The sequence below is a fragment of the Phascolarctos cinereus genome, unplaced genomic scaffold, assembly GCF_003287225.1.
Source record: "Phascolarctos cinereus isolate Bilbo 61053 unplaced genomic scaffold, phaCin_HiC Scaffold_4;HRSCAF=312, whole genome shotgun sequence".
Taxonomy (NCBI): domain Eukaryota; kingdom Metazoa; phylum Chordata; class Mammalia; order Diprotodontia; family Phascolarctidae; genus Phascolarctos; species Phascolarctos cinereus.
Genome location: NW_027555847.1, coordinates 496293086 through 496320723, shown reverse-complemented (window position 1 = coordinate 496320723; position 27638 = coordinate 496293086).

Below are 27638 nucleotides of genomic sequence, written 5' to 3'. Positions count from 1 at the left end.
AAGAACAAATAATTGACATCAAGGAAGAGGAAAAAAAATACCACAACAAAATACTAGTGAATTTCAATGAAAGCCTTTGCATAATTGGAGAATGAGGTTGAAAAATGACTATTATGCTTTTGTAAATATAGCCAATAATGCACTTCTTAAATTTGGATCCAGATTTCTTTTCCCTTCTTTTCTTTTTTTTCTTTCTTTTAAGTCTTAATAGTATTCTATTTTTTCCCCCAATTACATGTAAAGATAATTTTCAACATTCAGTTTTTGTAAGATTTTGAGTTCTAAATTTTTCTTCCTCCCTCCCTTCCCTTCCTCCTCCCCAGGACAGCAAGCAATCTGATATAGGCTATACATGTACAATCATGTCAAACATATTTCCACATTTGGATCTACATTTCTTTGTGAAGTTTCTTTTTCTGCTTTGCTAACCATGAAAATCAAATGTCAGAAGAAAATGAACTTTGAATAACTGTATCATAAAATGCTAAACCAAGATTTAAAAACATAATAAAACATATTCTATTGCATTGCTCTAATGAACAATATTAATAATAATTAATTATTATAATTGTGTTCATGAAAACAAAATATTTTGTGTTTAATCAATCTAAAATAAATTTAAAACATATTTTAGTCTTCATCTTATCCTTTTAATTTTTGTTCATATATTTTAATACAAAACACATATTAATATGCTAGTACATATGTCTATAAAGAAATAAAATAAATACATTTATTTGTGTGCTCATTTAACAATTTTTTAAAAAAACTTTCGCTGATATATATATGCACAATCAAAAGAGGCCTCTGCTCTTCAGTCTCTGTTTTCTGCCTCTCTGCCCATTCTGTTTACTTCCCTCTCCCATTTATTATTCTGACTGTTCACTCTTCACCAGCTGATAGAACTTGTCACTTTTTCCTGGGGATTAGCTAACTAAAATGGCTGCTATGGAACCAAGTCTTGATAGCCATGGGAGGAGATATGAATTAACCAAATATTTCAAATATTCGAAGGGTTCCACTTGGAAGAGTATTATGGCTTTTTCTATTTGACCCTGGAGGGTAGAACTAGGAAATACAGATGATAGTTGAGAGAAACAATGTTTAGCTTTATACAAGGAAAAGCCAATCTTGTTAATTGTTGTTACTATTTAATCGTTTTCAGTTGTGTCCAATTCTTCGCAACCCCTTTTGATATTTTCTTGTCAAAGATATTGGTGTGGTTTGCCTTTTCCTTCTCCAGCTCATTTTACAGATGAAGAACTGAGTCAAACGGGGTTAAGTGACTTGCCAGGGGTCACACAGCTAATAAGTGTCTGAATCCAGGTTTGAACTCAGGTCTTCCTAACTCCAGGCCTGGCACTCTATCCACTGCACCACCTAGCTGCCCCCACCTGTTAATTAGAGATGGAATAGACTGCCTTGGCTGGTAATGAGTTTTTCCTTTCTGGAGGTATTCAAATGGAAAATGAATAACCACTTCCTAGGACTGTTGTAGAGGGGATTCTAACTCAGGTTTGATCTGTGCCACATGCCTTTTAAGGACCTTTCCAACACAGAAATTCTGTTTTAACGGCCCTTTCCTCCAGAGCCTGATGAACTAAACAAGTGACAAAGCTAAGGCTGACTTTATATGCTTTAATCTGTTAGGAACTCAGAATGTAGCTTTAGGGGAAATAAAAATCTGCCCATTTACATTTTATTTCTCTTACACTTAATTGTCTCCTTTCACTCTGTATAAATAGAAAGATTAATTCTTAGCCATTCCTAAAGCTCTTCTTGGCTCCAAATTAGATCAGGCAGGGAGTTTCCCTCATTAGACTACTTCTTCCCTGCTGGCAGAAAGTCTCTTATCTCTGTCACTGGTCTATGGGATGTGCTGCTTGTCCTCACAATTATGTTGTAAATCCCCCATGATCTTTATTCCTCAAATTAACTGAAAATCTGGGGTTTAAGATTCTTATTTTGGATAAAAAAAGTGTATAAATACTACTAAGTAAACACTGCCACACTTAAGGTTTTAGCCAACAATAGGAAAATAAGCAGTGCATTATGAAGCAGCAGTTTTAGAAACCTGACAGTTTTTCTGTCAGTGTTTAATTATATAAAACTGATGGTGGTTGTGCCTCACTGACTATACTCACCATGTTTTATTTGTTTCTTCTTTTGGTCTGGGCCTGTGATTTTATCGGATAGGGACTCCTGATGTAGAAATTCCCTCCACTGATACCAAATCAGCAACTTAAAGTTGTAGAGAATTGTCTGGGCCAAGTCACTTCACCTGTGGGCTCAAGTGTAAAATTAAGAGACTGGATTTAATGGCCTTTAAGTTTCCTTCCTGATTTCAAGCTATGTCCTCTTTACTGAGAAGTTGCCCAGAGTCACACAGAAGAGTGTGTTGAGTAAGGACATGAGCTTAAATTCTCCCAAATCTAAGGCTAGTTCTCTATCCATTCCATTATCCTCTTCTGTCTCATAATATTATTCATGGAGAATAATCAAGGATTATGATGGGGGAGACTTGGATGGTCTTTGGGATAGCTATTGCTTAATATTTTAACCCTACTAAGCTTTTCTGGACCAGGTAGCTTTTCCAGAAGCTGTATGGCATAATGGATAAAGTAATCGACTTGGAGTTAGAAGGGCCTGGGCTCATATTCTACCAGAGACACTTAATAGATGACACATGACATGTGTCATGACACAACCTCTCTGAACTTCATTTTCCCCACCTGCAAAATAAGGATAATAATATTAATTCACAGGACTATGTGAATTATATACCATAAAATTATATACCCATAAAAAAGTACATATTGTCTGATTGGAAATGAAACAAATATACTTGTATTTTTGATGCCTTTACTTAACAGTTGTGTCAACACAGGTATTTTTCAAAAAAACAAACAGAAATGAGAAGGGACCCCATGCTACACTTTATCATGAAAAACAAAAATGAAAACAAAAACTAGGTGCCTTAGGATACAGAGGAATAAATATTTAAATGTTAAGTACATTTTGATAATTTAGAAACAAAGATTCCTTTTGTCCTTCTGAATAAAACCCACTTTGGAGAATGGGAAGGACAATTCAATAATACCAACTGAAACTCTTTTTTTTTTCTGAGCTCTACTAATAAAAGGAAAATTTTAAAGGATAAAAAATTTAAAAAAAGAACTTGGCTAGGTCATAAAATTGAGAAGATTTAGTACTGCTTCTGCACTTGTACTCTAATTACCTGAAAAAGAAATAATCTGAGGGCACAGGGTCAAGAGGAAGATTACAAGGTAACGCAGCCCCCATCTCTAATGCTTATTAACTTCAATCCTCTTAAGTCCTTTGTAAAAAAAAGTAATGTTAAAAGTTAATTTTTAATAAGTATGTGTTATCTTCATATCTCCAGAAACCAACATGAGGGCGATAGCACATTCTAAGTTTTTACTAGTTGGGAATGTGTCCATTAAATATAAATGTGTCCATTTAACATAGAATATTATGGGGGTTGCACTTTTAGTAGGTATAATGCTGCAGATGGTGTATTTATATGTTGCCCCATGATTTACTAAGTGATTTTCAGAACAACTCAATGAGGTGTGTAAGACAAATGCTGCTGTACCTGTTTTACAACTGAGGAAACTGAGACTCAGAGGTTAAATGACTTAAGGAGGCTCATACAACTAGGAAGAAGTAGAGGTGGGACTATAATTCAAGCTCCTTAAACTTAGGGACTGTTGGTTTTTTGCCTTTGTATCCCCAGTAAGGTACATGGTTTGCACATAGATAGTGCTTAAGAATTTGGTGAATCAAATGGAATGGTTCCAAAGTCAAGGCTCTGTCCTATATGACATTGCAGTTCATGTAGGATCGTAGGATTACCAGCTGAAATCCAACCCCCTCATTTTCAAGATAAGGAAACTGAAACTCATACACAAAACAGAATCCCAGAGTTGGAAGGCACCTCAGGCCACCTAGGCTGACATGTAGTTGCACAAAATCCCTCAATATAACATCTTTGTTTTTACTCTAAAACCTCAGTTGAGAGGTAATGCATTGCTTCTCAAGGCAGTTTACTTACTGTGCTTTTGGACAAGTCTTGTTAGGAATGCTTTCATTTACACTATATCTTCCTCCCTGCATCTTTCACTGATTTGGCTTAGGTCTGCCCTCTATGGGCACGCAGAACAAGTCTGATCTCTCCTCCTTAAGTATTCCTTAAAATACTTGATGACAGCTTTCATGTGCCTCCTTAATCTCCATACTAAACCCCTCCAAATATAGGATCACAAATCCAGCATCAGAAGGGAATTGATAGGTAATCTAGTCAAACTTTCATTTTACTGAGGTAGAAACTGAGGCCCAGAGAGGATAAATTACTTGGCCAAAGACATGTGGGTAATGATTTTCTCACTGTTTTTGGAGGGGGAGGATATCATATCCTTCTTGATCATTTTTTGATCAATGTTTTTGAGTTGGATAATTTTTCTCTTTGGAAGAGAAATAGGAGAAAAAAATTAAGAAGGTTTACCACCATCATTTTGGCTATTATCATCATCCCAAGCAGAAGACTTTCACCTTCTTGGGTTGCTTCTTGCTAGGAAGTCGTTTGTGCTGTTCTTAGACTCCATTACCAGCCTCAGCAATTCTAAACATCTTGACACCATATATAATACCATGTTTTTATATTCATTCTCTATTTCATGTAAGTTAAAATTAAAGTTCATGTGATATGAGTTGGAAGCATAGTTATTTATTGTATTACATATTTATCATACTCCAAAGACTCAAAAGAAAGTAATTAAGTATGCCATAGAATAATTGCAGTTGAATTAACAAAATAGTAAGACAATCCCTGACACAAGGTAAAAATCTCATGAGCAAACACCAGAGAAGTTGAACGCTTAGAGCTACCATGTAGACTTGGTACCCCCAGCTGAGTAAAAACATACAAAAAATGCAATCTGTGACTCAGGGATTTACTATGGGGAGTTGACTCAAGAGTGATTGACTCAACTACTTTTGACTGCTCAAGACAGAGACTGATTCTGCTCAGTCACTGGAAAGAATAGGAGAGAACTAAAGCAGGAAGGAGACAGGGCAGAAGACTTGGCTAATATTAAAGATGCATGTAATGTTCAAAACCACACACTAGAGGAGAATGAAAGCTGAATCAGAGGGAAAGGAAATTGGAAACCCAGTTGGGGATAGTCCTCTCTCACTGGAGGTTACTTGTGGCAGAGGTATGGTTCCAGCTGACATTTTTGTCCTCCAAAGTAAGGAGTCTAAGGTAACCCAAGCACCCAGTGTCAGGGGTCTGTGCAGCAGTGGATGGTAGAAGAACCAAAGAATAAAAGACTTCCAAACCTGAATGACTGGGGACATAAAATAAAAATGGAAAAACCAGAAGATCAGCAGAGAAAACCTGAATAAAACCTAGCCACAAACAGATGAATCAATAGAGGGGACAATAATATCAATATTGATATTAATAATAATAATAATAATAATAATAAAAGAATGAGTAAAAACTCAAAGAGAAGTCAAAATTCTTTGAACAGATTATAATATGAAGGAAAATGAACTAATGTTACCCAAGAAAGGAAAGAATCCTGTGAACTCCTCAGAGATCATGAAACAGTAGCAGAAAACCAGAGAAGGGTCCAAAAAAATGATTCAATTTAAAAAAAGGCAATGATTTTAAGTTGGAAAAGTAAAAATAATAGCTAGCATTTGTATAGCACTTTAAATTTTGCAAAGCACTTTACATTTGATCCTCACAGCAATTCTATGAACCAGGAGCTATTGTTATCCACATTTTACAGGTGGGGAAATAGAAGTTGAGAAAATTTAAGTGACTTGCCCTGAGTCACATAGCTACTAAGTTTCTGAGGCAGGATTTGAACTCAGGTGTTCCTGACTCCAATTCCAACACTTTACCTACTGCATCATGTAGGTCCCTAGCTACATTGAAATCACAGCTTTCAATGCACAATTAAAAAACATAAATTACAGAGTGAGAAAAATGCAATGAATGATGGAGAATCTCTACTAAGAAGCAGAAACCATGTGAGAGAATACTACAGATTTGAAAGACAGAAGTACTGAACCGTACGTAGACAGATTTGACAAAGCAGAAGCAAAAACCAAAAATGTTTATAGAACGCATGAATTCTCTATTAGATAGTATGTGCAAAAATAATTTAAGGACCATAGGTCTCCCTGAAGAACATGACAAATTAAAAATAAAAACCTGAACACAAAATGAAGAAAATAATATAAGAAAAAAAAAAGTTCAGATTCTCTGACTGGAGACAAAGCATTGACCGAGAGAATCCAGAGATTACCACCAGAAGACAAACAAACCAACCAAAAATGACTTCAAACTCCAAGTAATTATACTTAAAGTTTTCAATAAGAAATAATGTAAACAACCAAAAGAAAGACCGTCAAATATCCAGGCAAGTGAAATAATTAGCATTTATGTAGCACTTTAAGATTTGCAAAACACTTTGCATATTATCTCATTTGATCCTCCCAAAGACTCCTTGCAGTAGGTGCTACTATTACCTCAGTTTTACTAGTGAGGACACTCAAGCTGATTAGGCTAATTGCTTTACCCAGAGTTATTAAGGTAGTGGATGTCTGAGGCTGGATTTGAACTCAGGTCCTCCTGACTCCAGAGCCAATGCTCTATCCACTGCGCCACCTAGCTGCCCCTAGCACTCTATCTTTTATGCCACCTTGCTGCCTACCATTGTTTTATATATACAGAAAAACACAAGAGAATTAAACAGTGCATTCCAAAATGCCAAGGAAATCAAGTTGCAGCCCAGTCACATGTCCCATAAACCTGATTATCAACCAAAAATATATGGTTTAAAAAAGAGTGTTGAAGCTTTGCTGCATCCCCCAAAACAACTAGAAGTAAATAGATTATTCTACTTGAAAGCTCCCTGAGCCACAGAAGTACAGGAAAGGTGAATAAGCACAGTTATTAAGAAGTAACTAAGTATTAGAATAAGTTCAATAGGCTTTTGTATATAAAAAGAGAATAGTTGATTGACATAGCAAAATTAAAAAAGAGAGATCATCAAGGAATCAAAAGGAATGAAGGGATTAAAGATTTAAGGGCAACTTGAAGACTCAACAAAAGAGTTGAATTAATACTCCATGGACTAAATCCTCTGACCCTCTATAAGTGAATTAGTATTGTTTGTGAGAGGCTTTAGGAGAGTGGAAAGTTGTGAGAATAGAGAGGGGAGAAACAAGGAGCAGAGAAAAATGCATGGTGTTTTTGTTGTTCAGTCCTGTCCCACCCTATGTTACCCTAGTTGGGGTTTTCTTGGCAGAAATACTGGAATGATTTGCCATTTCCTTCTCCAGCTCTGTAGGTCAGCAAACTGAGGCAAACAAGATTAAGTGACTTGCCCCAAGGTGTCTGAGTGAGAGAAAAAGAATTCCTTTAGTTAGGCCTTAAGAAAGGAGATATTTGGGAGAGAAAAAAAATACTAAAGTAATTGTGGGGAGGTAATTGTGATGGAGGAGTATAAAGGTTGGGGGAAGGAAGCTCTGGTTCAAGAAGATGTAAAGAAAAAGTATCTCTAAATTACATTACAATGGGAGAGGAGGTATATCCACAGGAAGACAAAGGAATCTCATAATGGGTTTTGTCTGTGAGAAATTTGCACATCAGGAGACCTTATCTGAGATGTTGGCAGCATCTGAAAAACAGAGAGGAGATGTAGGATTTCAGGAGGACTTTCAGCACCCACCCAGAGTACCAGGTAAGACAAAGAACCCAAGAGGATAATAAGGCTTTAAAAATGTAGAGTGATCAAGGTAAGGGCAAGGATGGGGCCAAGCCAAATGATTAGGGACAGAGAGAGACTTCTATGACAAAACTTTCATAATGCTTTGTTTCCTTAATGACTTGATGTCTCTAATAACAAGACATAGTAGAAGAAAGAAAGAATAACTTAAGAATGGAAAGGCAATAACATAAATACTGTATTGAAGGAGGCTTTATCACCATGAGGGACAAAAAAAGAAGAAAGATACAAATAACGATATGTCCCGTGAATAAAAAAATACACCTAGAATAGAATAGAAAAGAAATAATAAGGAAAACAAAGGAAAGGGAAATGTCCTAGACGAGGGCTCAGCAAAAGAAAATTATTTAAAATGAGAGCTTAGATGGAAAAAAAAGTAATGAATCATACACTTAACTGGATGGAAGAAAAGAATTTTATTTAAAGATAAAGAGAAATTAGCAGTTCTAATAAATTTTAAAAAATCTTGGAATAGGTTGGGCAAAGCAAGGAGGAGGAAGAAGTCTGTAGGAATAGATTAGTATCAATTTAATGTATGCAAAACCAATTGAAGCATGAAAGTATTGACTTAAAATTAGAAGACAATAAATATGAACAGGGAAGAAAGAAATTAGAAAAGATAGGCTTAATAGTCAAAACTTTAAATATCAATGGAAAGGAAGGAGAGTGGATTAATAGACAAGAAAAACAAAACCTAACAATTAGGTTGTATACAAGAAACACATCTAAAAAATTGATGATATAGGAAAGCATGGAAAGCTTAGACAAAAATTACAATATATTAGACAAATCTAAAAAACCCAGGAATTTTAATTAAAGAGAAAAGTTCACAATTCAAGAAGTAAACAGGAAAATTATATTATATTTTAAAAGAACTGTTGTCAATTAAACAATTTAAATACTAAAACTCTCAGCCAAGTGGGATAACATCTAAATTAACAAATGAAAAGTTTAATAATTTCAAAAAGATTTAGTAAGGCTATTTAGGACCCCGTTAGAAAAATCTGAAACAAAAATCTACTGGGCACAATGCACTTTAGTAGCACATGGGCACTTGGTTCAGTGGTAGAATCAACTTTTAAACCATTAGTAAGATCCATACTCCACCCATCAGGGCTCCTATTGGTCTAGTTCATCTGAGTTACACCCTTCCTGGATAACCCATCACATGTTCGTCCATGTTCTGTTAACTCTGCCCACTTCATAGGTCCCATGCTCAAAAATGGCGGCCAGCTTTGCCCTTGGAGTGTGTCAGTTCATATTCAATAAGCTTATTAAGCAAGGACAGTGGAGAAAAGCTTTTGCCCTGCCCTCGAACCCGGCTGGTTGCAACCGGTTTAGCCTCTTTCTTAAGAACTAGTTGTTTATAGCAAATTTTGGAGTACTTTCTGATTGGTTGAAGGACTGTCCATAAAATCTTGGAATTTCTTATCCTGCTGTGGAAGCCTTACCCTCTAAAATCTTTCTTACAGAGCCTTTAGTCAGTAATCCAAAAACATTTATTGAATGCCCACTTTGTGGCAGGAACAGCCCTAAGTTCTGCGTGTACAAATAAGAAAAAGAAAGACAATTCCTGCCCCCAAGAAGTTTACTGTCTATTAGGGGAAAATAATATACAAAAGGAAGCTGAAAAGACTGGGAAGGACTAGGCCATACCTACCAGCATAATATTGGAGTAGTTGAAATCAAGCAGAACAGATGAAAGGAAAAAGGAAAGTTGGTTGTAAAGTTCTGAACCCTCTACAAAGGAAGGCTTTAGGAAGAATTTATTGCTCTGCCCTTTAGACTTGTGATCAGACAGGAGAAACAGCTAAGGGTGCTAAAAATGAGTTGAGTATCAAAGCTGAACCAAATGTTCATGCTGATGAGATTTTAGGTGAAGAGCTTGTTCTGGGGGAGATATGATATTCCTGGAGTCTAAACCAAGCAAAACAGTTGTTTCATTTTTAATAGAACTGGACAAATCTTACAGAAACATAACCACGCATACACACACAGAGGAAAATATTGAAATGAGTGTCATTTAGAACTGAGTTATAATATCTTCTGAATGAGAAGATTTATGAATATCCATGTTTTCTGACATAACAGCTCTTTTACAAAATGTAATCATGTGCTAAGTATAGAAAATCATAAATATGAGGGGAAAAACCTTGAAATACTAAATGTGCTTTTAAAGGGCATAATGCAATACAGTAGTAATTAATATTTGAAACACAAACAAAAACGTAGACCTAAATGGAGACTTAATTTTTAAATACTGAATAAAAAGAGGAAACGAATAAATCAAAGAAACATTTAATAACCATATGAAAGAGAATGATAACAATGAGAGAACATACCAAAATTTATAAGACGCAGCTAAAGCAGTCCTTACAAGAAACATTTTATCTCTGAAGACACACATTAACAAAACAGAAAAAAGAGAGGATTAATAAAATGAATATGCAATTAAAAATAAGAAATTAAGCAAATAGAATCAAAATAGCCCCAAAGAATAAATCTTGAGAATTAGAAGAGACATAGATAAAATAGAAAGCAAGCAAACAAACAAACAAACTATAGAATTGATAAAACTAAAGCCAGTTTCTTTGAGATGATGGACAGCATGAGATAATTAGATAACCTGATAAAAAAAAAGGAGGAAAATTAAATTCTTCAAAAAATGAGCAAAGTGAAATCATAACAGAGAACTAATAAAAAGGTAATGTATACTGTTTTAGACATGTTGAGTATAAAATGTCTATTGGCCATCCAATTTAAATGTCTTAAAAGCATTTTTGATGTGACCTTGGAATTCAAGAGAGAGATTAGGACTAGACATATAAATTTTACAATCAATGTTTTTGTTGTTGTTCAGTAGTTTCAGACTCTTTGCGGCCCACTTTGGGGTTTTCTTGGCAAAGATAAATGGAGTGGTTTACCATTTCCTTCTCCAGCTCATTTTACAGATGAGGAAACTGAGGCAAACAGGGTTAAGTGACTTGCACAGGGTCACATAGTCAGAATGTATCTGAGGCTGGGTTTGAACTCAGGTCTTCCTGGCTTCAGGCCCAGTGCTCTATTCATTGTGTCACCTCTCTATGGGAGCTGATGAGATGGAATACAGGAACAGACCTTTGGGGAACATCCGTGGTTAGTGGGTGTTACGTGGATATAAATTCAATAATGGAGAATGATAAGGAGCAGTCAGACAGGTAGGAGGAGAAGAAGGAGGGAGTTTTGTCATGAAAACTTAGAAAGGAGAAGAGGGTTATTAACATTGTCAAAGTCTGTGAAGAGGTCAGTTAGGATGAGGATTGAGAAAAGGCCATTAGATATAGATGTGACAAAATCATAACATGATTAATAATTTTCAAAAGACTAATTTCAGGTAAATGATGAGATCAGAAGCCAGAATGTGGATTATTTTTAAAATAATAAATGTATTTATTTATTTTTAGTTCTCAGCATTCACTTCCATAAGATTTTGATTTTCTCCCCATCTCTCCCCTTTCCCCACCCCAACATGGTGTGTAAATTGATATAGGCTCTACACATACATTCATATTAAAACTATTTTCACATTAGTTGTGTTGTAAAGAAGAATTAGAACCAATGGGCGAAACCACAAGAAAGAAGAAACAAAAACAAAACAAAACAAGAGATAGCAAATAAAATGCTTCAACCTGCATTTAGACTTCATAGTTCTTTCTCTGAATGTGGACAGCATTTTCCTTCATGAGTCTTTTGGAGTTCTCTTAGATCCTTGTGTTGCTAAGAAAAGATAAGTCTATCAAAGTTAGTCATCACACAATGTGGCTGTTACTATGTACAATGTTCTCCTGTTTCTTTTCACTTTACTTTTGATCAGTTCATTTAAATCTTTCCAGGTTTTTCTGAAAGCATCCTACTCATCATTTCTTAGAGCACAATAGTTTTCCTTTACAATTATATGCCACAACTTGCTCAGCAATTACCCGACTGATGGGCATCCCTTCAATTTCCAATTCTTTGCCATCACAACGAGAGCTGGTATAAATATTTTTGTACACGTGAGTCCTTTTCCCATTTTCATGATCTCTTTGGGATATAGACCTAGAAGTGGTATTGCTGGGTCAAAGGGTAGGCACATTTTTATAGCCCTTTGGGCATAGTTCCAAATTGTTCTCCAGAATGGTTGGATCAGTTCACAACTCCACCAACAATGCGTTAGTGTTCCAATTTTCCCACATCTTCTCTAGCATTTATCATTTTCCTGTTTTGTCATGTTGGCCAATCTGATAGGTGTGATACAGTACTTCAGAGTTGTTTTGATTTGCATTTCTCTAATCAGTAGTGATTTAGACCATTTTTTCATATGACTATGGATAGCTTTAATTTCTTCATCTGAAAACTGTATGTTTGTATCCTTTGACCACTTATCATTTGGGGAATGACTTGATTCTTACAAATTTGACTCATTTCTCTATATATTTTAGAAATGAGGCCTTTATCAGAGGCATTGTTTGTAAAAACAGAGTGTGGATTATTTTGAAGCTAGTTGGAAAAGAAGATGGAGTCATGCAGATTCTTGCAGAGATGATCAGATAAAATGAGAGTTTTTTCGTTGTTTGTTTTTGGATCGGGGATATAGGAATGTGTTTTCAGGTATCAGGGAAGAAACATGCAGATAGAGAGAAAATACTTGGGGCAGATTGGGGATGGTAGACTGGGCAACCTCGTGGAGAAGACAGGAGAAGATGGGGTCAAGGATGTATACCGAGCAGTTTGGCTTGTTAAGGAGAAGGACCACCTCTTCATGTGAGACAGGGGTTAAGGAGGAGATAGAAAATGATGATGTCAGAATAATGTGAGATGAGGAGGAGGGAAGAAGAAAAAGCTCTTGGAGAATAATCTAAATTTTTGTTGTGAAAAGTAAGAGGTAAGATTCTGAGATGGAAGGGTAAGGTCAGGGTGTACAATGGGAGGTTTAAGGAAGGATTCAAAAGTTTGGAATAGCCTTTGCAGTGAGTGTTATAAAGAAGTGAATAGAGGTGTATAGAGATCGTCTTTCTTCACTGATGGTCCCATTGAGATTATGCAACAAAAATTTGTATTGGATCCAGTCAACACAATTTTGTGATTTTTCTCCAGCTTTATTCACCAGTGTTTGTAAAGGAGTGAAGAAAGGAATTATCCAAAATTGGGGTTTAACAAGGTGTATTTGGTGATAGGACAAGGGGACAAAGGAATCGAGTGCAGAAGACAGTGAACATATACTAGGATGTGAGCAATCAGTTTTCAAAAGAGTTCAAGGTCTTCTGATTCCAAAGCCAGTGGATTTTCAGCTCTATCCATTAGCAACACTGACCTTGAGGCTCCATTAACCTTCTAGTTGCAGTCTGGCATCTCTTTTCACAGAGAATTGTGCTTCCCAGCACCATTGATCCAAGCAAACCCCAGTACCTTTTTTTTCTTTTCTTGTTTGCTGAGGAGTTCTCTGAAGTGACACTCATCAAGTTTCCCCAGATCAAAAACCAAAGGTAAAAATGAGCAGCAGAATAAGAAGACATATTGGCACACAAACATTTAAAAAGTGTGTAAAAATAGATCGCAGCTTCAGGCAACTCAATGTGTTCTTTCTGAAATTGATGTGGCTTGTGATTTAAATTCCATCAGGCACAGTGGCCCTTGAATGCAGTAAAACCTATTCATTTACACCCTCCCCCAAAGATGTGCTTCTGACCAGTTAATGGATATTGTAATAACATTTGAATTCCAGAGTCCCCTGGTCCCAATGAATGTATGAGCCATTTTATGAAACTGCACGTTTCTGTCTGGCCCAAAGCAAACTCAGCTGCTTTCATATTCCATTTTACACTGACCATCATATACTGGACCTGCCAAAGACTGGTTGAAAATGAAATATTTTGTTATTCAATATGTTTTCCAAATGCTTCTTAACATAGTATAAGTACAAGAGTCAATTTTTAAAGCACTGCACAGCTATCTCCACTTCACATTCTTTCCTTGCATATAGTAGACTGGAACATTTTCCCCCTCTTCTGTTCTTCATTGCATGTTGCGATGTTACTCTAATGGGGGCCATCCCAAAGCGTGCTCAGGAAACTGAGAAAGTCACAATGCATTGGTCTTCTTGCTTCCAACATTGTTATCCAGGCTGTGACACAGCAGATGGGGCATTAAGTCTGGAGACAGGAAGACCTGAATTCAAATCTAACTGGAAACACTTAACTCACTATGTGATCTTGGACAAATCGCTTAACCTCTGTTTGCTTCAGTGTCCTCATCTGTAAAAGGGGACAAATAATAATACTTCTCAGGCTTGCTATGAGGATGAGATGATATTTTAAAGTGTTTTGCAAGCCTTAAAGCACTATATGAACACTATTATTATCCAACTGCATCCTGTGGACCAGCTTAATTAAATTTGGAGGGTCACATCCCCACAGGTTTGTTCTTTATGTTATGGTTTTGTAGCTGACTTATTGTGCAACTGCATAAATCATGTAACCTTTCTGGGACTCACTTTCCTTATTGGTAAAACTAAGGTATCATGCTAGATTTCTGAGATTACTTCCAAATATAAAGTTATGTGGCCCCAAATTTTTCATTCATAGAAATTCATGCAGACCATATACAAAGGAATAGGTAGTAGTCATCTCTGTCTCTCTCTGTTTCTCTCTGTCTGTCTGTCTCTCTCTGTCTCTCTCTGTCTTTCTCTGTCTCTCTCTCTCTGTCTCTCTGTCTCTCAAGGGAGTGCCACATCAGTGAAATCAAGGAATCTTGGGATACTGAAGTCTTAGCCACAAAACATTTTAAATAATGAATTAAGCTCCCTTTTACATATAGAAAACTATGAAATTTAGGGGCTTGTGGAACTCAGCCATTGGTTCACATTAAAGACAATATGTCATTATTGTGAACTCCAGCAATAATTATACAAATTCAGGCCTTGAAAGGAAACTAGATTGATACATTTACTATATCCTAGATTTGCAAACCTTAAGGTATCTTGGGTTATGAGACTTTGTCTATGAACAAGTGGCACCTATATAGGGCTTTAATGATTACAAAGTGCCTTATATACACTATCCCATCAGATTCTCATATTATTCTAGAATGTTGGTAGTACAAATAAATATTCTCATTTTTTAAAATGAGGAAACTGTGAATCAGAAAGTGAGGTGACTTGTCCAAGGTCACAGAATTAATAAGTGACAGAATCAGGACTTCAACCTAGGCACTCTGGTCTCAAATGGAAAGTTCTTGCCACTACTCTCTATTATAGATTCAGAGCTGAAAGTGACCTTTGGGGTTATGTATCCCAGCTCTCTCATAGCTGAAGAAACTAATATATAGAAAAGTTATATAACATTAAGTAACATCCAAATTCACATAGTGGGTAAATAGCAGGCTTAGGACTTGAGCCATAGTCCTCTGACTCCAAGGTTTGTGTTCATTATATTACCCCATGCTGCCTCTGAGCTACATTATTTGAAGAGTTACATCTAAGGTCTAGAGATCCAGATTCAATTACTTGTCTCTCATTCAAATAAGAGTTCCAGATGAGAGCTACTAATTTTGCCCAGCCTTGTCTGCCCTATCTATAAAATGGAGAATATACTTTGCTTCTCCTTCTCCTTTCTATGTGATTCCTGGTCTTCATGGTTGCTGTTGGTTTAGAGATGCCAGTCAAATACCTGTCCTTGTTTTCCCATGAATAAGGCATGGGAGCCTAGGGCACAATTTTCCTTGGTATTTAACTAGGGGCTATTTTTAGGCTGTTAATCAATAGTTTCCTTTGTACAACTAATATGAAGTCATTCCCTGACTATAGGCTCAGTAACTATTCATTATTGGTAGTAATATCTTTGTAACATCCTCTGTTAACATATAACACCTCTGTAATTTATAAGGGGACATGGCAAACTTCTATAGTATATAAGAAGTCATGAAACCATTGAGAGATGTCCATGGATGGTATGAGGCTGGTATGGCTTTTGGGGCATAGGGTTTGGGTCTTTTCAGAGGCAGGTTGCTTGGGAATGCAGCCCAAAGTGCCTGGTAAACTTCATTTAAGGCTCAGATAAATATTGGCAAGACAGAGGAAAACCAACAAAAAGAGTACGGGAAAGGTGAAAAGAACTTTGAAGAGAGAGGTCAAGAGAGAATGACCCAGTCTCTCACACAATGGCTTTGATTAACTCAAAGAGCTGTACAGGTCCTGTTCATTTACCATTCTGATTGATTCAGTTGGAAAAAAAATAGTTCTTACCTAGTTCAATTACCAGAGATAAAATGGGATGATTTTAACCTTACTCTTACATCTCGGAAGAGAGGATGAGAAAAATAGTCACTATCTTCCTATCTTATTTTGACAGGTATCTAAGTTGTAGATAATAAGCATATTTCCTGCAATGCTGCCTATCATTGATTATAATTTCTTTATAGGATGGCATTCTTTCAACACAACACCATTGGACGTCTAGCTGAAACAAGTTCATTTCATAGTCTATCATTCCACACTACCCAGTTTGTTCACCCCTCCCTCTCACCTTAACTTACTTTTACTTTGGCAATTAGCCTTTGGTAATACTACTGCAACTTATGATTCATAGTTTCAAATAATTTCATTCTATGCTCTTGTAAACTGTTTTGTGTTAGGTTAGTTCATCTTTTCAAACCAAAAGTAGGTAACCTTGGTGCAGTAAAGGAGAGATGAATAACACACAAAGGAAAAGATCGTTGCTATATCCTCTGGCCAATCATCTGATTGTTTATCGTTATGGGTGATGGGGACATTATTCTACAGCCGGTTTCTACGTATAATGTTTCCTGATACTTAAAATATGAAATGGACTTAGGTTACATAAGTAAGGTCAAATAAAAAGAACCCAAGCTAAACAAATCAAAACAAAAGTAAGCATATGCTAGTACATTTTAGATCATTAACTACAGAAACATTTGGGTTAGGTGAATAATGCTTATGTAACAATCTCTATTCTCTTTAATTTAGCTGACTGAGTGTGCCTGGGTGAGTTTACTTTACTCTCCCTCTCAATTATAACCAGTTGTAACCAAGTGAAGGTTTTGAAGCATGGATCTGACCATGTTACCTCCTTGATTAATTAGTTCTGGTGGCCCCTCTAACAATGCTGGTTAATAATAGTTAATAGTAACTGCTAAACACTTTACAATTATTATCGCATTTGATCCTCACAACAACCCTGGGAAGTAAGTGCTATTATTATCCCCATTTTACAGATAAGAAAACTGAGGCAAATAACACAAAATATAAATACAAAGTCCTATTTGAAACTCTTTATGACATAGTCCTTTTCTACCTTTCCAGTCTTCCTAAACTTTAGTCCCTTCCACAAACTCTACTTTACCTCATCTTGGTCTACTTTCTATTCCTCTATCTAGGACACTCCATCTCCTGTCTCTAGGCCTCTGTACTTGCTAATGCCCCTGCTTAAAATGCTCTTTCCCCTTACCTATGTCTCTTAGGTTTCTTATATTACTTGAAGGTTCAGATCAAATCTTATCTCCTCCAGGAAACCTTTTCTCATCACCTCAATGGCCAGTGCTTTCTCCGTTAAGATTGCTTCCCTTCTACTCTGTATAGATCTTATTTATACCTATTTATTTACATGCAGTTTTGCCCATTAGAATGTAAGATCCTTGAAGGTAGGAACTATTTTTGCCTTTTTTTTTAAAAATTTCCAGGGTTTAGCACAGTGTCTGACACATAGGAAGTATTAAATAAATGCCTCTTGCTTAATTAGTTGATTGAGTCCTCTCTAGGTGGCACAGTGAATAGGGTTTCCAGGCCTGGAGTCAGGAAGACTCCCGAGTTCAAATCCAGCCTCAGACACTTATTAGCTGTGTGACTATCTTCTGTGAGGGCTGTGTAGACACTTTTACTTCCCATTTGTCACCATAAAGGAAGTCACCTTCTACTGTCACTATCCTTTGTTTCTCCAAGGCTTCCCTGGGGAGGAGCTGGCCAGTGAATAATGGGTGGTGTATTTTGAGGAGCCAATCTGTTTTAGATAATGATAGGACTGCCCACAGTGGATTTTTATCATTTCTGTTGAGGATTTGAAATCACAATCACAATACGGCATTGCTTAGAAATCAGTGCAGTATATGATTCTTTTTTTTTTCTTTTGCTTTTTGGTGAGGCAATTGGGGTTAAGTGACTTGCCTAGGGTCACATAGCTAGTGAGTGTTAAGTGTTTAAGGCTGGATTTGAACTCAGATCCTCCTGACTCCAAGGCCAGAGGTCTATTCACTGTGCCACCTAACTTCCTCTAATATATACTTCTTATTAACTTATTTGCATTAAAATTTCATACCCACATTTAAATATAAATAATATACATATTGCTCATTAAAATAAACAATTCATGTCATAGATTGGTTTGTTTTATTTATATGTGCAATCTTTAGTGTTTGAGAACAATGAGAAACATGATGTTACATTTCATTTCTTCTGAACATGCTTTGAGGTAATCCTTGGTGATTTTAAGCATCCTGGCTTCCATAATGGTACATGTTTTCCCCTCAGTCACAATTGCTTGCTCCTTGCTGGTCAAATGTCTAAACACATGGGTCTTTGCAGGCAAACTTCAATCAAATACTATAAAGATTCTCTTTCAGTTAGTTCTTTCTACATTTTGATAAAACACATTCAAGCATCTGCTAGAGTGAGATCTCCCAGAGCTTAGCGTGGTGCTCAGCACACAGCAGGCACTCAATGAATGTTTGCTGAACTGAATTAAATTGACTCTGTTCAATGATGTTAGCTGCATTCCTATTATTTCAGTTTTACCCAAAGATGTACAAGAATATAGGGAGACTAGCATCAAACCATTTTATTCACCTAGGCAGTAGTATTTATGCTTCTGTCTTTACTTACAAAGTCTAATTTTTAATATATAAGCACTCAACCTGGGGACTTCCCCAGTTCCTTCTTATATGGGTCCAGGGCCCCAGAGGTCAGATGACAACCTTTCCCTTCAAGGTTCTAGGGATAATTCTGATGAGCTGGAGTTTCTAGTACTGTTGCTCACAAGCTTCTATTTGATATGCTCCCCGCTGATTATCGGCCAGAGTCAATCATAATTTTAAAAAGGGCGTAGCAAGGATAGAGATTACAAAACCATCCTCCAAACCAAGGGTGTATCCTCTCCTTTTATGCACATACCTGAGGATGGTGGGGCTAGAGAGACATGATAGCTAAGGTGCCTGTGGATGTAGTCTCATACTTAAAGTACCATGTTGTTGGGGCGCATGTATAGAAAACATATGGGGCTAGAGAGTACCTTGTTATTCCTAGCACTAGCACTCCCTGTATTCTTCAAGGAATCCTTACCAAATTTGTTTCCTACATAAGCTGTAGGAGATGAAAGGATCAGCTGGGTTGGCTCCTTCCAGGATGAGATATCTGATGATATGATCCATCCACTATCGGGCCAGATCAAATATGATGCTTGGCTGTTGTCATAGCAGCCTGTCACAGAACTCTGCTCTTGCTGTCCTTGGACTCCAGTTGTCAGGGAGACTGTAGGTAGCTTTGCTGGATCTCCTGGTCTCCTTGTCCACCTGGTTCTTCTATCTTAGAAGACACACAACACCAGGAAGAAATACACACACACACACACACACACACACACCCCACACACCCGAAAACAAACAAACAAACAAACAAACAAACCCAGAGGCTCTATCCTCTCGGTAACACGTGGTGACTAGATGGAATATAGGTAACCTCGACTTTTCCCTATCCAGCATCTCATAGCAGCTGTCCCTCAAAAGTTTGAAAGGGATACTCACACTGATGCCATAACACTGATTATTGGATGAAGTCTGATGATGCCATATGAGAAATATTTTATGATTATTTGAAGACAGTCACACCCTGTGGAGCTATGTATAAACACATCATAGGGTGACTATTTAGCAGTGAAACAGTCAGGTTTCAGAAGCTTTTCAGGCTCAGGAGTCAATCACTTGCACATCTACCCAAGGACAGAAAGGGGAGGGTGAGCCCAGACAATGTTAAACTTTCTACTGTTTCCTGAATAGCACAGGTCAGGAAGCATTTCTATCAGGAGCTGAAGATACACCAAGAACAAATTATACACACTGAGGGAAGGCTGATTGAGGACTCTAAACAGGAACTGGCCCTTGGAGCCCAGCAAAGAACTGTAGAAAAGGAACTTCCTGAGGACTCCAAAAGGGGGGAAAATGATTTCCAATAGTACCTGGACATTCACCCTTTCATTACATGTGCTCTCTAAGTTTGATCCCATCCTCTCCAGGAACCTTGTGTTATAAGCAGAAAATGTGTCCTCAGTTTGTGGGTGTGTTTTGTATGAAAAGTACTTACTGAACCACCTTAATAAATACCCCTTTCTAAAAGCTAATTAAAACTGGCTAATTGGAGCACCCTACATGGAGCCTAGTGAACAACAGCAATAGAGACCTTGGTCTAGAGAAACATAAGGGGAAAAGTAGTCAGCTACCTTCTGGGGCTCTGGACTACCAACATGAATGAGAGCTTGGGAATTAGCCCAAAGGAGATGTTACAAATATAATAAAATTCTCCTTTTCCTTAATGAAAAATTTTTATTGTTGTTCAGTCATTTCACTTGTGTCTGACTCTCTGTGATCCCATTTTGGGTTTTTTCTCACAAAGACACTGGAGTGATTTGCCATTTCCTTCTCCAGTTCATTTTACAGATGAAGAACTAAAGCAAATAGAGTTAAGTGACTTGCCCAGGGTTATACAGCTACTAAGTGTCTGAGGCCAGATTTGAACTCAGGAAGATGAGTCTTTCTGATGCCAGGCCCAGCACTCTACCCACTATGTCACCTACCTGCTTTGAATGTGTTAGTTGACTGTACAGATTTTCTTCCATTTCTTTAGGCTTTCTATGTGAATGTGAGTCTGTTCTTAAAAATCAAAAGAATTCAAAAGCATACTAATGATTTTATAGCCCAACAAGAAGGACAAGAAGTAGTTATGTATGTCTGCTAGGGAATGCTGTGGTGCAATGTGGATGCATTTTATTTTATTTTTTAAAATTTCTATTTAGTGTCTTGTGCCTGTAGAGTTTCTGCAATCTACCAAATGACATCAAGACGGCAATCATACACACTATTTCCTATAGTGCTAAACTTTGATCACATTGAAAGCCCCCTCATTCTTTGTATGCCACTCACTGATACTTAGTATAATAAAAAGTAAGATGGTCTAGCCCCAGTTTAACATTTTTGAGATTAAACTTAAGATCAACGAGTTTATAATTTATATTTAATGTTGATAACTATAACATTGCTAATCTCCAAACATATGGATCACTTTGGAGGGAAGAAGGAATCAGCTTAAACTTGGCACAAGTTTCGCTGACCATCAGTGATTTTAGTTTGACTCATTTTACCTGGAATGGAAGCTAAAATTTTTCTTGTTATCTCTTACTGATAAGAATGAGTTATCTGGGACATACAGCTTATCTTCAATATAGTACATTGCATCTGAATTGCTGTCCTTAGTTAGTTAGCTACTTTTCTAAAATAACTAATAACTTTTTGGAAGGCTTAATTCCTAATTTTGTATGAGATCAATACATATTTTTATTTGTATCATTAGCTTGCTATTTTATTCTTAATCAGGCAACCAACTTGGAATTATATCTTGAGTAGAACTTAAAAAGAATGTCAAACTTGGATTAATAAACAATGTAACATGTACCATACTTTTGCAAAACAAAATGCTATATGAATGCTAGCTCTGCTTATTCTTTTTTAAACATTTTATTTATTTTTAATTTATGAAATAAAACAAGCATTTTCATAACATAGTAGAATTAAAAAAATGATTGTACATGAAATTGCAAATCTATTATGTAAAACTTGCTATTCCTTTTAAATATATAACCAAGTTATTGTGTAACTTTCTTTTTTTCTTTCCCCAACTTATAATAATGTTATTATATTCATACATAGAATTTCTGAATTCCATTAGTATACATTTAAAATTTATCCTATTGTTGTTGCAGGCATCTTCTGGATTGATAGACCACTAAAGATAGTTACTGATAGATATGAAAATCTGAAACAATTGATGCTATCATGCAAATTGTAATCTTCCTGGATACAAGGAGACATGCAGAAAACAAAAGAGTTAAGTCTTCTATTTGAAGTTTTTTACCAGGAAGGAGGTAATGATCAGGTTATGGATAATCACCATGCTATAAGTGAATGGAAACTCCAACTCTCCAGAAAGGACACATGAGATATCTTTAAATAAAGATTAGTTGACATTGCTGCAGCAAGCAATACTAGGCTTCCTGATGAAAGGAAGCTCATAGAAACAGCTGCTGACTACATTTTCTTCTAAGAGTCTCTCCAGTCCTAAAATAAAATCATTCTATGAGAAGGTCCTTAAGGATTCAGTTAATTCAATTTCTTTGAAAACTGCTATAAAGAACTTTAGGAAACTTCTACAACGTGTAGCAAGTAAAATGACATTGAAGCAAACTGAGGCACAATTTTCTTTAAGGCAAGATTACAGTTTAGTAACAGTGACAGGTATAGCTGTTAATAAAATGGGTTAGACTGGCTTCCTTTGCAGGTCAGTGACAGGATGGGACTGAAAAGACCCTATTTATTGAGAACCTATTGAGACCCCAAAAGGGTGGGGGGATGGGTGACAGGGAAAGAATAATTGCAGCTGGGAAAAGTGGGTTGGCCTTCCCATGTGGTTTTCTGTCAATTTGCTGTTGTTATTCAATTATTTCAGTCATGTCTGACTCTTCATGACCGCATTTGGGGTTTTCTTGATCAAGATACTGCAGCGGTTTGCCATGTCCTTCTCCAGCTCATTTTACAGATGAGGAACTGAGGGAAACAGGTTTAAATGACTTGCCCAGGGTCATACAGCTAGTAAATATCTGGAAGACAGATTTGAACTCAGGAAGATGAGTCTTCTTGACTCCAGGTCTGGCACTCTATCCACTGCCTCCTACCTTGCCCACTCTGATGAGTAAGGAATGCTAATTGCTTTAGCTGCCTCTAGTTATCTTGGCCAGAAAATCAAAACTAACCCAATCAGGATCCCTCCCTTCCTCCCCTATGCTTAGCCTTCCCCCTGGAGACCAAATCACCCTTAAGTTTGACAAGGAGAGGTAAGGACAGGATAGCTGTTCCATGGGGAAACAAAGCAAGGGTCCCATTTTAAACTATTTGCTAGCAAATGCTGGGGGTGAGGCACTAGGAGTAATCATGTTATTCAACCAAGCTTTTAGTTCAGACTGGGAGAGAATGTCTTTTAAGCTAGATTGAGAAATGAGGTTTGACAAAAAGGGGACTAGGATGGATTACAGAGTGATATTGATTATTAAATGATAAAACATAATATTAATTATCCTTAAAAGGAGATAAGTAACTTACCCAAAATCATATATAAGTCCAAAGTAATGGGGGGAGGTACTATATATATGCAAGTGGTGAGGATCTAGACAAAAGAATGATCAGTATGGTGAGAAATTCATCACTACATTAGACAGCTAGGTAATACAGTGGATAACTTGTTGGACTTGTAATCAGAAAGCTTTCTTTCAAATCCTGCCTCAGACATTTAGTTGTGTGACCATGGGCAGGTCACTCACTCTCTAAGCCTCAGTTTCTTCATCTGTAAGATGGAAATGACAAATGACATACCTTATAGGGTTGTTTTGAGGATCAAGTGAGTTAACATATGTAAAGTGCTTTGCAAACTTTAAAGTGCTGTATAAATGCTGGCTATTTAACAACAGCAGCAACAATACAATGCTTCTTGGAGTTATGTCTTGAGTTAGAGCTTAAATGAACTTGGATCAACAGAGAAAAGACTGGAGAGAACCCCAGACTGTAGAAGAAGCATGAGCAAAGTTACTGATGGCAACAACAGATCTAAGACATCCACAAGTTGACAAGGCATGCATGTACCCTAGATGAGATTTGACAATCCATAAGAGATTTGGAGCCTTTACTGTAGCTCAGGGAAATTAATTCATGACAAAATTAATCTCTATATGCTTTGGAGGGTGGAATTTTTTACATGCACTTATAAGAGATACTATTAAAAGAGAATTCTTCTTTACTTAACCTCTTCTCTAAACTGTTATGCTTAAGGCTGCTGAATGTTTTCACTCTCCGTAGGCCTGGATCTGGTAAAGAGCAGAAACAGAAATGAATTTTTAAAAAATAACAAAAATATAGTCATATTTTTCTGTTTCTTTTTTTCTGAAAATTTAAATATATAAATATGCAAAGGATTTGATTTTTCTCAGCATGAGGAACTTTGGCTAGCAACTAAGTTTTCAACCTTCTTATTACTTAATAAATCATAGTTACTGGAAACATGAAAAGGTTAAGTGACTTGCCTAGGGTCATACATCTAATAAGTAAGAGATGTGGGATTTGAACCAGAGTATCCTTGACTCTAAGCCAAGAACTCTTTCTATTACTCCCTCTTGCCTCTTTAAAATTTGAAATTTAAACAAATTCAGACTTAAAAAATGGATTAAATATTCTAGAAAGGTGTTCTTACCTGATACTTAGTATTTGACAATTATTTCCCCAAAATGAGATTTTTATGCAAAATCATCTATAGCACCAGACAACCATTTACTCGTCTACAAAAAAAGGAAACTGGACAGGATGCCCACTGACATTCTTTCAGGATAAAGAATGGAAACTTTCATTTTTTTCTTTGTATCCCCAGCACCTAGCCCAATGCTTGGCACATAATAGGCATTTAATGAATGTTTGTTAGATTCACTGATAGATTGATAGATTATATGTACTTTATACCTAGCACAGATTATATAGCATAATTCTAAACTGTGAGAACAAAATGAATTTGAGCCCTTGTGGGGAACTGTTACTTTGACAAGAGAATGAAGATTTATTTTATTACATTCTTGACCAGTGGACATCCTTTAGAACAGGAGTTCTTAACTTTATTGTTATTATTATTTTTGGTATCATGGCATGTTGTTTCGTGAAATCTATGGATGCCTCCTGAGAATATTTTAATGCATAAAATAAAATAGAATTGTGATGGAAATAATTATATTAAGATATGGTTTATCTGTCTTTCTCTCTCTCTATCTAGTTCATAGACCATTGGTTAAGAATCCTTGCTCTGGAAGTTGACAGAATTGTTCAAATCTTTATGACTAGTCCTTGAAGAAAAAGAAGAGTGTCCATCTGGGGAATAGTGTACATTTATTCCTGTAGGGATAAGAAACAAAGTCATTCTTTTGCTTGCTCACAATGTCCAGAACAAAGAGGAGGAAGAAGAACATTTTTATTTATTTTTACTTTTTTAATTAATTAAATTTGATTGATCAGCAATCACTTCCATAAGCTTTTGAGTTTTAAATTTTTCACCCCCCTCCCCCCCGGCCTCCCTCCCCAAGACAGCATGCAATTTGATACAGGCTATACATATACATTCCTATTAAACATATTTTCATATTAATGATGTTGTAAGGAAGAATTAGAACCAATAAGAGGAACCACGAGAAAGAGAAAACAAAGCAAAACAAAACAGAAGGAAAAAATAGGAAATAATATCCTTTGATCTGCATTCAAACTCCATAGTTCTTTCTTTGGATGTGGATAGCATTTTCCATCATGAGACCTTTGGAGATGTCTTAGATCATTGCACTGCTGAGAAGGGCTAAGTCTATCAATGTTGGCTATTGCACAATGTGGCTGTTAACTGCAGTGTTCTCCTGGTTCTGCTCACTTCACTCAGCATCAGTCCATAGAAGTCAAAAAGAACATTTTTAAAAGTTGTATAGTTGGATTGAAGTTGGGTTCTAATTCTTGCTGTATCTTTGATCTTGAGAGCTACAGAAGCCCACTCATATCAAAATAAGAGCATAAGTACAACAGAACTCTACAAACATGTCACATTTCCTAAACTTACCTAAATCATAATTAAATACTAAGAATTCAATATTTTATAGTAAAATAACCTGCTGAACCAGTAAGGTGTGAATTTATCCATTTATCTGAGAGAGGACACCATTATTAAATTTTCAAATGCTATCAAACAGTGCTGTTAAGCAAACTAATCACTAAACTGGAATGCAGGAATGGAAGAGAAGAGTTGGCTCAAAAGGAATAGATTAGGTCAAAAGAAAGAGATGATAGCATTACTTCTGTATGGGAACTGAAGAAAATGATAGGGTAGCTTGGTAGAAAGCATTTGGATGTTTATCAAAGGCTGAGAAGTTTGCTTAAAGCTAATAAGAGAAATTTAATAGGGACAAATATAAAGTTTTCCACTTGGGTTGAAAAAAAATCAACTGCACAACTACATGCTTAGACAGCAGTTCATATGAAGAAATCAAAGAAATGTTAGTGGGCTCCTAGAACACTATAAATTAGCAGTGTGGTGTAACAAGCAATAGAACTTAAAAGGGCAAGTCACTTCACCCTGTTTGCCTCAGTTTCCTCATCTGTAAAATGAGCTGGAGAAAGAAATGGCAAACCACTCCAATATCTTTGCTAAGGAAATCCCATATGAGGTCATGAAGAGTGAGACACAACTGAAAAATGACTGAAACTGGCTACAGGTAAAAAAAAAATCAGGTAGAGAAAAGCATGCAGTAAATCAGCCATCTTTTCATTCAGTTCAGAAACTGATCTGAATACTTGTAGCTTCTAGATATTTGCTTAATTGAGGGGTAAACTTCAGAAAAGGGAAGGGATAATGTCAGTTAAAAGCCTCCAGAAATTGCTATTGATGAAGGATCTTCAAAACTAATTGCACTTATTAATTAGGAAAGGACAGGTCCTGGGGAGACCAGCAGGGCAGAGGAAAATTAGCAAAAACATAGTACTGACAAATTTTGATGCTGTAACAATATGTAATTCTCAGAAATAACAGAAAAAGAGAAAACATTGGAGAGTTAAGTACTAAAGAATAATGGGTATTTGTTGAATCATTTGACAAGTATTGAAGCTGTCTGACACAACGGAAAAAAAAAATCCTGTATTTGGAATTAAAGGAGCTGGGTTTCAATACCAGCTCTGCCATTTCATCCTCTCTTCCTTACTCTTAATCACATTCATCTCACGTATCTAATCAGTTGTCAAATTTTGTCATTTCTACCTCTATAAAATCCCTCATATCTCTGCTCATAGAACTACCACACTTGTTCAGGCCCCACTCTAATGAATCAACTTTTTCGTCAATGTGCTACAAGTCTCTTCTACCTCAACAATCTAATATCCTTATTGTCTCATGAATGTAACGTATTTAACTCTTGTATCCATTCTAATCAATACCATATTATTAAGTTGCATTGTATAGTCAGTGTTTCAGGGATTTCCAGTGGAGTATCATTGGGATTTTTTACTTGATCCTAGGCTGTTTTAACATTTTTTAAAAAATCAATAATGTGTATAAAAGCATTGTGCTATTCACAGATAAATACGTGTGTGTTCAACATAATTATATGTTGCATTGCATTCTTTACAAGTCTCTATGTATTCATGTTTTAAACTGTTAATGATATTATATTTTATAAATATAATGGTTATAATTTTGTTAATAAAATGGTTAAGAAGATTTGAACGTTCCTAAATTTTGTAAAGTTCTCACTAGACTTAAGCAATCATGATTCCTCTATCTATATCTCTAGCCCTAGTCTGTCTCCTAAGGTTCAGTCTTGCATCAACAGTGGCCTATTGGACATCCTGAACAGCATATCCCATAAGTATGTAAAACTCAACATGTTCAGAGCACAACTCATT